This window comes from Hemiscyllium ocellatum, chromosome 13 (assembly GCF_020745735.1).
Source record: "Hemiscyllium ocellatum isolate sHemOce1 chromosome 13, sHemOce1.pat.X.cur, whole genome shotgun sequence".
NCBI classification, from domain to species: Eukaryota; Metazoa; Chordata; class Chondrichthyes; order Orectolobiformes; family Hemiscylliidae; genus Hemiscyllium; species Hemiscyllium ocellatum.
Genome location: NC_083413.1, coordinates 35,063,342 through 35,075,398, shown reverse-complemented (window position 1 = coordinate 35,075,398; position 12,057 = coordinate 35,063,342). Strand labels below are relative to the sequence as shown.

The window sequence follows — 12,057 nt, the reverse complement described above, 5'->3', positions numbered from 1 at the left end:
CTTCCAAATGGCAAGATGGAATTGAATACACGATTCAAATTTAGGTGACACTTACCCTTGGGATCCAACATGTGGACTATTATACAATGTTCACTGGGAAGTGGTGCGTGGCACACACACAATTCACCAAGAAGCATTGAAATATATTTCTAGCCTCTGCCAATGCTGCTGTGTAGGCTACCTTAAAATCAACCTTAAAATTCAACCTTCAAAAGAAACTTAATATTTCAGTGCACAGTTTATTTGATTCAAAACTAGCTTATACCATGAGGAAGACCAGTATATTAGGCTGCAAGTGTTCTGAAAAATACGTACACTTCTGCAATTAATGATTAGTCTAAGACTATGAGTATGATTATATGACTATGACTATTTCTGCAGTACCCTTGTAGAGGAGACAAAGAACTTCCATATTTCTAATTTTCTTTCAATTTTCTTTCCAAAATATGGAAAATCAATGGACATTCTGCATCTTGAAACAACATTCTGCCACCAACCAAATCAATTGAAGTTTAAATGCCTAAGTAATGTATTGAAATTCAATCCGTCTTCATATTACTTTATGTATAGCAGCACTGAAAGGGTTAAACTGAAAGTCGATAATATTTCCTGCTGCAGCTTGGGAACGTTGCCTGTGTGTTTCTCATGAAGTTCTATTTACCACGGGGTTTGTTTTAGAGAATGGATTTTATTCAGAAGGTGGCTCATCTGTTTGTTTCCCAGGAGTGTCCTCCTCAACAGGTACAAATGACTTGTTGTTCCCCTGTTCTGTCTGCCTCCTTGGCGACTGATAGACGAGAGCTGTTCTCCATGCAATGAGGCTCTTAAGTGATCTGGGTCGAGTTAGCAGCAGGTTTGCAGTGGGCGGTGGTTGTGGGGGTGGTGGGCGTACTGTTTACTGCAGAATAAAATTGCTTTTCTCCTTGGAGATCTTTCAAGCTGAAACTTCTAAAACAAAGAAGTTAACTCTTCCTGATGAAGTGTGATTATAGGGACACTGAAGGTAATTTAGATTTCTCCACTTTCTTCATGTAAATTTCCTGTTTACAAATGACACCTCTTTGCTCAGGTGTATCAGATTCACTTCCCTGCAGAAAAGAAAACTGAACTCTGTGACTAACTGACTGGGTTGAAAGTTTAGCTTACTGCTGACAGATAAATGCGCTAATTTTCTTCTAGAGCTGACTTTGCCCTGTACAGTGGACCTGGTTCTAATGATTGTTTCAGAGGACCCTATAATCTGTCCAAAAGATGATGTCAAGTACTACAAGGGCCTCTGCAAACACTGCTGGTAACATTTTGGCGATTGTGTTACACAGCTGCTTTTGAATTCAATTACTTTAGCTTGATCCTGGCTGGGAAATAAGCTTCGTGAACTTTTCCATCAACACAAGTTGCACTCCTTTCTAGAACTGACGACATCCTAACTTGTAGGAAAACAGGTCTCACTGCAAGTTGAGATGTTCTTTAATTGACTGAAGAATGTAATATTTTTACTTGCAGCCAAAATAAAAATATTGGTACTGCAATGACATCGACTAATAAAGGTTCTTCCCTTTTTAAAATGTATGCAAACTCCTTTTTGATGTTATTTTAAATAATATTGACATAGCTGGCAGAGCCAGCATTTTTAATCCATATTTAAATATCTTATTCCCTAAGTGAATAGTGTAGAGACGTTTGGGAATATAGTTCCAAGATTTTAGATCTAGTGACAATGAAGGAAGTGTAATATGTTTTATAGTCAGATTAACATGTGACTTGCAGGTGGTGGTGTTCCCTGATATACCTGCTATACTTGTCTCATGCAATAGTAATGTCCCAGGTAGCCTTACGAATTGCTGCAGGGTATCTTGGAGATAGTACACACTGCTGTCATGATACACCTGTAGTAGAGCAAGTGAATGGAGTTCCAATCAAGTGTGCAACTTTGTCCTTGAAAGTGTCAATCATTTGGATGTTGTTAGATCTGCAATCATCCGGCTAATGATGAGTTCCACCATATTCCTGACTTAGGTTTGTGGATGGTAGAAAAGCAACAGGAGAGAGGAGCAAAGTAACTTGTAGAATAATACCCTGCTTCTGTCCTTCCCTTGTAACTACAGTTCTTTTTTTGCCTGGTCCGATCTCTTAATTGGTCAATGGCTAGCCTCAGAATGTTGACAATGGGTATTTCAGTGATGATAATGCTATTAAAAATCAATGGAGGTAGTTATATTCCCTCTCGTTGGAAATGATCGTTGCCTGGCACTTATGAAATTGGTATTTCTTGCTATTTGAACCCAAACTTAAATGCTATACAAGATATTTTTGAGAAGATTTGTAGTCAGGTTGATGACAAACATGTAATGTTAGCTCTTAAAACTGTGTTGCTGGAAAAGCACAGCAGGTCTGGCAGCATCAAAGGAACAGGAGAATCAACGTTTCAGGCATAAGCCCTTCTTCAGGAACATCGATTCTCCTGTTCCTCTGATGCTGCCTGACCTGCTGCGCTTTTCCAGCAACACATTTTTAAGCTCTGATCTCCAGCATCTGCAGTCCTCACTTTCTCCCTGTAACGTTAGCTGAAAGATTTGTTTTCAGATGTTTTGTCACCATACTAGGTAACATCATCAGTAAGAGTCTCCGGTGAAGCGCTGGTGGTATGGCCCACCTCTCTATTTATAGGTCTTGATTTCTTAAGGTGGGTAATGTCATTTCTGGTTCTTTTTTTTTGAGGGAAGGTAGATAGGATCTAAATTGATATGTTTATTGATGGAGTTCTGGTTAGAATGCCATTCCTCTAAGAATTCTTGTGCATGTCTTTGTTTCAACTAGGTGAAAGTGAGGACTGCAGATGTTGGAGATTAGAGTCAAAAATAGAGTGGTGCCAGAAAAGCACAACAGGTCAGGCAGCATCCAAGGAGCAGGAAAATCGACATTTCGGGTGGGAGCCTGATGAAGGGCTCCTGCTCGAAACTTCAATTTTCCTGATCCTCGGATGCTGCCTGACCTGCTGTGCTTTTCTAGCACCACTCTATTTTTGACTCTATGTCTTTGTTTTACCTATCCTAAGATGTGCGTGTTGTCCCAGTCAAAATGGTGTCCTTCTTTGCCTAGTATGCATGGAAACTAGTGATAGTGGGTGGTGTCATTTTTTGGCCACTTGGTGTTGGTGTATCCTCGTGGCAAGTTTCCTACTTGTTTGTCCAATGTAGTGTTTTTTACAGTTCTCACATGGTACCTTGAAAATGATGTTAGATTTGCTTGCAGTATCTAATGGATCCTTTAGAGAGGTGGGACATACCACTAGTCCTTCACACGACATGTCTGAAAACAAACCTTCCAGCTCAGTGAGCTAACTTACATACCAAGCTATACAAGATTATGCTGAATGTGGGCTTAGACTGCCTCATTGGAATTAAACATTGTAATCATATGAAAACATTCCCACTTTTGACAGGCATTTGGATTAGTCTAGACTAGAATATTTTCCTGAGGAGCTCATGCAGCCTTCAACATCCACTACCACACTTAGGTATGACTCTAAACGTTCTAGAGATTTTCCCCTAATTCCCATTAACTTCAATTGATGCAGCGCTCAGTCAAGTGCTGTCTTGATGTCAAGGGCAGTAACTCATATCTCGCTTATGGAACTAACATTTATTTACACCAAGGCTACAATGAGATTTGGAGCTGAGTGTTCCTGGCTGAACCCAAATTGAGCATTGATGTATAGATTATTATAGGGTAAATGCCACTTGAATGCGATGATTACAACACTTTCCATCTTTGTTGATGATCGAGAATGGATTGATGGGGAAGTTATTGGCTGGGTTGCATTGTTCTTGGTTTTTTTTGGAGAGGACATGCCTGGATAATTTTTAATTTTTTTGGTAGTTGCTGGATTTGGAACCATACTAAAACAACTTGGCAGGAGGAGCAATTGGTTGTGAACTACAAGCCTTTGGCATTACATTAGGAATATTATCAGGACCAAAAATCTTCATTTTATTTAATGCAATAAGCTGTTTCTTGATACCAAATGGGGTAAATTAAATTAGTTGAAAAATAACTTCTATGATGGTATGATCTTGAGAACAGGCCAAGGTAGCTGAGATTGTGTGTAAATGGTTCAATCTTGTCTTTTGCACTGATATAATGGATGCCTCAATCATTGAAATTTGGAGTTAATTGCAGAACCTCTTCCTCCTTTTAATTATTTAATTGTTCACCACCATTCAAGACTGGATATGACAGGAAAGCAAAGTTTGATCAAATCCATTGGATATGGGGTCAATTGGCCGACTTGTAAATATCGAATTCATAATTCATGTGTTTGAGGTTTAACTTTTAGTGTTAAGGATTGAAATGTTCACTAAGCTAAGTGGGAAAAGATATGATTGAGAAATTAGACTTATCATTCAAAGAATAATCTGTGTATACATAGAGATGTCAGAGGTGAAAGTTTGAAAACATTCACCATGGGCCATATTTCCTTTGTTTCTTATTGGTTTAAATTAGTCAAAGAAACCAAACGCACCTTTGTAAACAGGGACATTCTTTGGTGGAGCTAGGAGGTTTAGGGAGAAGCTTATTAGCTCCATTAGAGATATAAATTATTCATATATGTCTCAAAATCAAATGCTTTGGTTTTAAAGCTACAAGTTAATTAATTTAAATACTTCAGACATCCCAACTAGCCTCCGTGACCATAGAAATAAATAACACAAATGGAGCCCTGATTGGAATGCTGTGGAAGTCATAAGACTTTCCAGAAGGTTTTCAGATTGGAATGGGAAAACAGTTGGTGTGAGATAGCCCTGAGCTCAGAAGACTTAAGAAACAAATCTTCTGAAAGTTGTGGACCAGGAATGTAGAGTTCCTTAGAACATTTCTCATTTTCTGTTTAAGAAATTGTGAGAAACAGAAATTGTGAGTGAAGCTTGGGCTTGAGTTGAACAATTCCAGACCTACAAAGATCAATCAGTTTCAAGCTGATCCTGAGAAAATTGAGAAATTGCTAAGTCAAATATATTCTGGAGTGCAGTCATAGTGGAAAATGGAAGTTTCAGTTGGATATTTTCTTCTAAAGTATCTGTCTTTATATATATATATATATATAAAAGTGTAAGTACTTATCTAATGCAGTGTTTTGTTAGTAGTGTTTGCTTTATTTGATTCTTATGTAGCAAATTTGTAAATGAGTAAAACATTCATTTGTTTTAAAGCATAAAACATTGTGGCTAAATGTTTTTGGCAAATAACTGGGTATTTAAATTCTTCTTTAAATATTAATGGTCTTTATGAAGGTTCATTGTATGTCTACCACATGCAATTTCCACTGTTATAACACACATGGACTCCTGCGTTGTGGCTTTACTGAGTTGATGTCTCATTTTTGAACATGCCCAGTAATATTTGTGGCTCTCACTTTACTGAATGTGGATTGGTTTCCTGGCTTGATGGTAATGGTAGATTGAAAGGTATACTGGGACTTGGGGTTGCAAGTTCTTCTGTTCATTGTGAAACGCAATGCCTCATGCCTGTACAATTTTGTGTTGTTAGGTCAAATCAAATTCTAACCGATTTGCCCAGCTATAGTACCTTAGAACACTATAGTGAGGGAATCCACAGTTTAACATTACATCGTGCTGGTGTCCTATCACTATTGTCATGGATACGTGCATCTACAGCAGATACATTGATGAGGATGAAGTGTCATATTGTTTTTTCACCATATGCTGCAAATGCAGTCTGGCAGCTAGATCCTTCAGAACACATCCACTCTGTATCATGCATAATACTACTTTACTATTCAGCGGGAATTTTTTTGCCCTCCACCACCGCCGCCCCCCCCTCCCCCCCCCCCCCCAACCTGTACCACCATGAAACACTATGACATCTAGTTTCAATGGATATAATAAAACTGCATGAGAAGGAATCATGTAAGCTCACAAGTACCCTGAAAACATTAACTATGGGGTTGCCTTTGTATAAATCTATAAAGTAGTACTTGAGAATAGTAGCCCGGAAAATATAATTTCAAGTTTGAAAGTACCTTACAAGGTAAAATTGCCTTAGTGGAAAATCAAAATGGCACTAAAAGAAAATTCCACCAGGTCATTATCTCTGAGCTACAAACCTGAATGGTGTAAACATCTCTGGATTTTTCCATTAGTCTGACTGCCAACAGAGTGTCTGCTCCCAAGCCATATTGCATGGAGGCACAAATCACTCAAAACCAGCTTCATTAAACAGAACATGTTTATATGCCTGACACCAGATATCTGAAGTAACTGTAGTGCTCAGAACTCATTTGCAGCAGCAGCCTCCAAGGAAGACAGTAGAAGTGCTTTAGGGAAGTCCTCAAAGCTTCTCAGAAAAGGTCAAACATACATGCTGACTCATGGGTTACCCTTGCTTGTGGCCAACCAAAATAGAGGAGGTTCTTTCGAGGTGACACTGAATACTTTGACAGACTTTGGAAAAGTGCAGAAATGGGTGGACAGGTATTGGAGGGAGTGCACAAACCTCCAAACACTTCAGCTAACTGATGCTCAAGTCGTTAAAAATCACACAATACCAGGTTACAGTCCAACAGGTTTAATTGGAAGCACTAGCTTTCAGAGCAACTGATGAAGGAGCAGCGCTCCGAAAGCTAGTGTGCTTCCAATTAAACCTGTTGGACTATAACCTGGTGTTGCGTGATTTTTAATTTGTACACCCCAGTCCAACACCGCCATCTCCAAATCTTGATGCTCAAATAGCATCTGTCCTGCATGTGCCAGAATCAACACATCAAACATTGGACTCATCAGTCATCTCAGAACAGATCAAACCAGAATGCAAACAAATCATCCTCACTCCTGAAGGGCTGCCTGAAAAGATGGAGAAACTGCCACTTGAATAAGTTAGGGCATCAGGAAACAAGCTTTAAAAATGTTGGTACGTCCTTATTAAGTTTGCTTGAATAAGAAAGAAAAACTACATCCTTGCTGGCAATTAAACACTCCTTCCTCCACCGACCCACCATCCCCTTAACAAATCTAACCCAGTTGGAGTCAGTTAGATACTTTACAAATAAGCCAATGAGAACTTAGTCCCCTTATTTACACCTGAAAGGATTCTGATGTTTTTCAAGAAAGCCGTAACCCAAGAAAACCTTCAGACAGGTTTGAGCAGATTATACAGATACACTATATTCAAACCAAACATCACATATGCAAATTGTATAAAACTGAGGCAGTAGTTTGGAAAACTGTGCAGTTTCAGTTGACACAAGAATGCAAATATTGTCAATCCCTGTGCTAGCCTTTCACCTGCTTTGGGTAAGATGCTAGACCTGGGGCAAGTTAACCAGCAGCACAAGTGAATGTACAGACAGTCAGGCAGATGTAATCATCTGGACCTCAGGCTAAGTAAAGACCTGATAAGTTCAACCCTAAATTTGCTGCTGTGTTTATTTTTCTTACCATTCAGGTATTCCATGCCAGTCTGAAACGGAGAGCTGGCTGCTGACTTACCGCTAGGTCTTACCAAAGAAATTCTGCAGCCAGCTTCAGAGAAGCTGCATGACAACAGTTCGAGTAGCTTGTTCACAGAATTTCCTCACATACCTTCCAACAATATCTCTCGATGCTACACAAATTGCAAGGGCCAGTTGCAAAGGAAAATCATAAGAGTGAAAGCACAATGCAACATATTGTGTCACGGATCATCGAGGTGCTGGCACGTATAAGCATACATCGCCAAATCTACCAATTCATTTAAGGAAAAGCAGCTGCCATCTTTGGATTGAACGGCAAGGAAAAAATCTTTAGTTAATAATTGTTTAGGGATTCTGACAAGCCAAACCTAATCCCATTTTCCTTTTCTTCATCCATATTCCGGGAGGTTGTGGCATTTCAATGCATATCCAGATATTTAAATGCAGTGAGGACTTCTGCCTCTAACTCCCTTTCTGGCAATGGGTCTGATGCTCCCATTATACTCTCTGTGAAAATGGTCTCAACTTCCATCTAGTCCAGCTACTTAATACTTTCAATCCATGCCCATTTATTCTTTACTAATGGAAGTAGACACTTCCTGTACACTCTGTCTGGTTCCCTCATATTTTTATGCACTTCACCCAATCTGATCTTTCAGCACCCTCTCCAGTTTGATCATATCTTTCTTATATAACAGTGTACAGAAATGATCACCGTACCCGAACTTCAGTCTAACTGATGTTTTGTATGGTTCTAGAATAACCTCTCACTTTATAGTCTTGGGCTCAGACAATGAAAGAAAGTGTCTTATATGTCCCATTGTCTATCTACTTTGCTTCCTTCAGGAAATTATAGAAAAATATTCCAAGGACATGAGAAGAACTTTACTGTTGTTTTGTGAATAGGCTATAGGACTTTTTGTGTGCACCAGAGAAAGCAGATGGTTTAACATCTAAATCAGAAAAAAACAGTGTAACACCCCCTCAGTACTGCACTGAAATATCATACTAGATTATGTTCTCAAGTGTCTACAGTAGGGTTTAAACCCATGACCTTTTGAATCAGAGGACAGAGTGCTACCATTGAGCCAAGGCTGACATAAACCCCGCACAAACCAGTTGGGCCTGTTTCTCTGTTGTAATTTCTATGTAATTTGATGTTGAGGTTTCTTTTACCAGAGCTGAGAAGGTTAAGGGGTGATCTGATGGAGATCTTGACGATTAGGATGGTTACAATGATGGATTCTTTTTCACTGGTTAGTAACAAGGTGGCAAAACTTTGGGATAATCACAGGAACAGAATGAGAGAGGGACTTAAAAAAACATTCTTCTCACACAGTTGGGTTAGAATGTGGAATTGTGCCATGAACTATTGCACAAACAAAATCAATAAATCATGTTAAAAGGGAACAAAATAACTTGAAAGAAATGAATATTAAAATTGTTTAAATTAAATGTTGTATCAAAAAACTAGATTTGATTAAGTAGCCAGGCTGATTTTGTTTTGCAATAATCTAAATTTCTAATAAACAAAGTAACAGAATGACAGAATAGAAGATTTAGAGGTGTTTAGTGTTCTCACTATTTAGGAAATCAGTGTTGGTATATCATCCACCAAGACCTCAGTATTCTGCTTAGCAAATAAGAATAATATAGAAATTGAAATGCAAAATACATTAACTTATTCTTAATAGTAACAAAGCTATAACACTTGCATTTGAAATAATGAAAATATTTTAGTTGCTTAGCCGTAAAATTGTACTTAACTTAACAATCAAATCCATAACCATTCTGACATCAAAATGAAAGTATGAACATATTTATTACTCATAAATTTGCCAGTAGCTTCCTTTATCAGTTTATACATGGCACTTTCTTTAGGTTATTTCTTATTAACAATCAGATTCACTGCCTTCAGTACAAGAACTGTTCAGTATGGTCTACTACAGCCACAGCACAACCAATTCAATTAGCGAAGAATTTAAATGTGAATTATTAGAAATCCATATGTATGCCAAAATAAAACAAAGTTAGCAAGTTGACTTAGAATTTCAAAGTATATTAAACACCCTATGCAAAAAGAGCCCCAATCATCCTTTTCTTCATGTTTGTTATGTTGATTAAGTTTTTCACTAGAGGGCACTACCACTGCACAGGCATAATTCTGTCTGAATAGAAAGTGCTGTGTGGCCATTAAAAATTAATTGTACCACATTTTCTCAAACAGCAGGCATTAAAAAAAATATTTTGTGTAGTTTTATTTCTAATTCCATCTACTTGTCTGAGGTAAACAAGTCACAACATTTGTGATCACAGACATTTTTTTTCCCAATCACAGATGTTTACTACACATTATGAGTTACGGACAAAACATTGCAGTAAACCAGAACAGCCTGCAGTGAGACTACTACCCAGAATTCAAGAAGTGCTGGATAGTTCCCACTAAGTTGTGGTCGACTTGGAAACAGCGACTTATTAATCTTCTGTTGAAGGGCCAGCTGCAGCCCTGGCAGATACCATATTTTACCACCAACCTGGGTCTGGACACTCATTGTCCATTTCAGAAGAGGGGAATAAAATCCTACAAATCAGCTGCTTTCTACGTGCAGAAATTGAGCTTTGCTATGATAATTCTGGTGCGTCATCTTACTGCGGCTAAGATTTACCAACATAGAGAGGCTGCCTTGTTTCCAGCATTAATCATATTCCCCCAGCATATTGCCATGGTTGCCTGGACACAGGATTTGAGCAAGGCCCCTCATTTGATTCCCACACATCAGACCCTGAAAAGCATTTTTTTTCTTCAGCTTTTGATTGTCCCTCTGCTGAAGCCCTTCCCCCTGCTGTGTCAGTATGGGTGGGCAGAACACTGGCAGAATAGGCCAGGGGTGAGGGGCAGCCTAGGCTGCTGGTCACACATCAAGGCCTGAAAACAAAGCCCCCAGGAATCATCCTTACAAACACAAATTCCCTTCAGAGAAAACAAATTTGGTTTTCCCTCATAGTGTGGGTGTCACTTTAGTACTTTCTGAAACTTTATTAAACCTGTTGCTCTATATTGTATTTGTATTGTACAACATCCAATAGAGAATCTTTCTTCAAATTAGCAGGTACTTTGGACCAAATCCTGTGTAAAATATAAAATAAATGAGTAAAATGGGCTTTAAAAAGTCCAAACCTCTACTACATTTTGTAGATGATTCCTCCACAGTACATGAATGAGAAAAAAAGTCTTTGTGTGAACTTTAAGTGAAAATTTGACAAATTTAGAGGTCGTGCCTTCTTTATAACTTGGTGACCCTACAATCAAGGAATAAATCTAATCTTTAAAGATTCAGTAATGGCCAACAGTTAAGCACTGTGACTTTGAAGAGGGTTTCACATGCATCAGCAAAAGGGGAATATAGTGTGAATATCCTTCAACTTAAACCAGTTACTGCTCCAAATAACTACGTAAATGATGCCCATGTGAAGAAAAGAAATCTTAATGCTTTCAGAGTTTTCTTTGCCTGTTATCTGTGTGCTGTGTTTGTCCTCATGTAGCTCCACCTCAAGATGCCTGAGCGTTGATGTAAGATTTTGAAATGAGCTTGCACAGGAGTGCCCAGATTAGCAGCTTTGCCAGGCTTTAGCCACTATGACCCTTTACACTTCAGCAGTTGGAGCCAGACTCTTTGAAAGCACTTTTTTTGTGTGTTAAGAATTCCTCAGTTTTATTTATCAGGTTTTATTTCTCGAGCCATAATAACCATTCTTCTTGCAAATCAGCAAAATGGAATTCTTGGCGGTGGCATAAAAATGCAAGGAACAGCTGAAGAATTAAAAAGAAGAATGATTTTTAAAAAGAAAATACAATCACTTGAATAATTTAAGATTCAGCTGTTCTCAAAAAAGTGTTTAACATAAATGACTACAAATACTGACATGCTGTCTCTAAACATTGGGTAGCTCAGCATACGTTCACTAGCAACAATTTGCAAGAGCAGGAATGAGTAAAGCTTTTAAACTCTACTTCAACTTTACATAGTTCCTTCTAAGCTGTTTTAAATAATGCCCATCTCCCTGTTACGTAAATGCTTAGGTGCATATCTGGTGTCTCACTTTATTGTGGATTGCATTTGTTAGTAACAGATTAAGAGCATTCTTCATTCAGCATTTTACATTACAAGGTATGTAGGCACAACTGGGTTTTCATGCTAAATTTCAAGTATTATTAACTCTGTAGGAGACCATTATTTTTAACCAGCCTAATTCTGACATCAGCCGTTGAGAATACAAAGATAAAACCCATGTTCAGCAAAGTTTATACTATATCAGACCATATGTAGGTCAAAACAATCCTGTCTCTTATCTAAGAGATAAAGAAATGGACATAAGTACAGCGAAGGATGCCCCAGCACTGATGTCCTACATCATAAATGATACAGGTGAAAAAGCGAATTGACTATTGTGGCTTGAAGTCTGCACCAAGCAAGCATGAAGACTATTCCAATATGAACTGCACTGTGATGTGAGTGTGGGGTAGGGCTGGTACAAGCTTTTGTTCTAAATCAACCCTGCTCATAGGTTTTCCACTATAAATCTCTTCC

The 12,057-nt window shown here is 38.4% G+C and overlaps 1 long non-coding RNA gene across 1 annotated transcript in view; it reads left to right on the top strand.

Moving 5' to 3' along the window:
* The first annotated feature begins 615 nt into the window (after window positions 1–615).
* LOC132821509 (uncharacterized) overlaps window positions 616–12,057 on the top strand; it is a 55,407-nt gene continuing 43,965 nt past the window's right edge. Inside the window, exon 1 of the long non-coding RNA XR_009645324.1 lies at window positions 616–741. This is a non-coding gene — a long non-coding RNA (uncharacterized LOC132821509). The remainder of the gene's footprint in view (window positions 742–12,057) is intronic.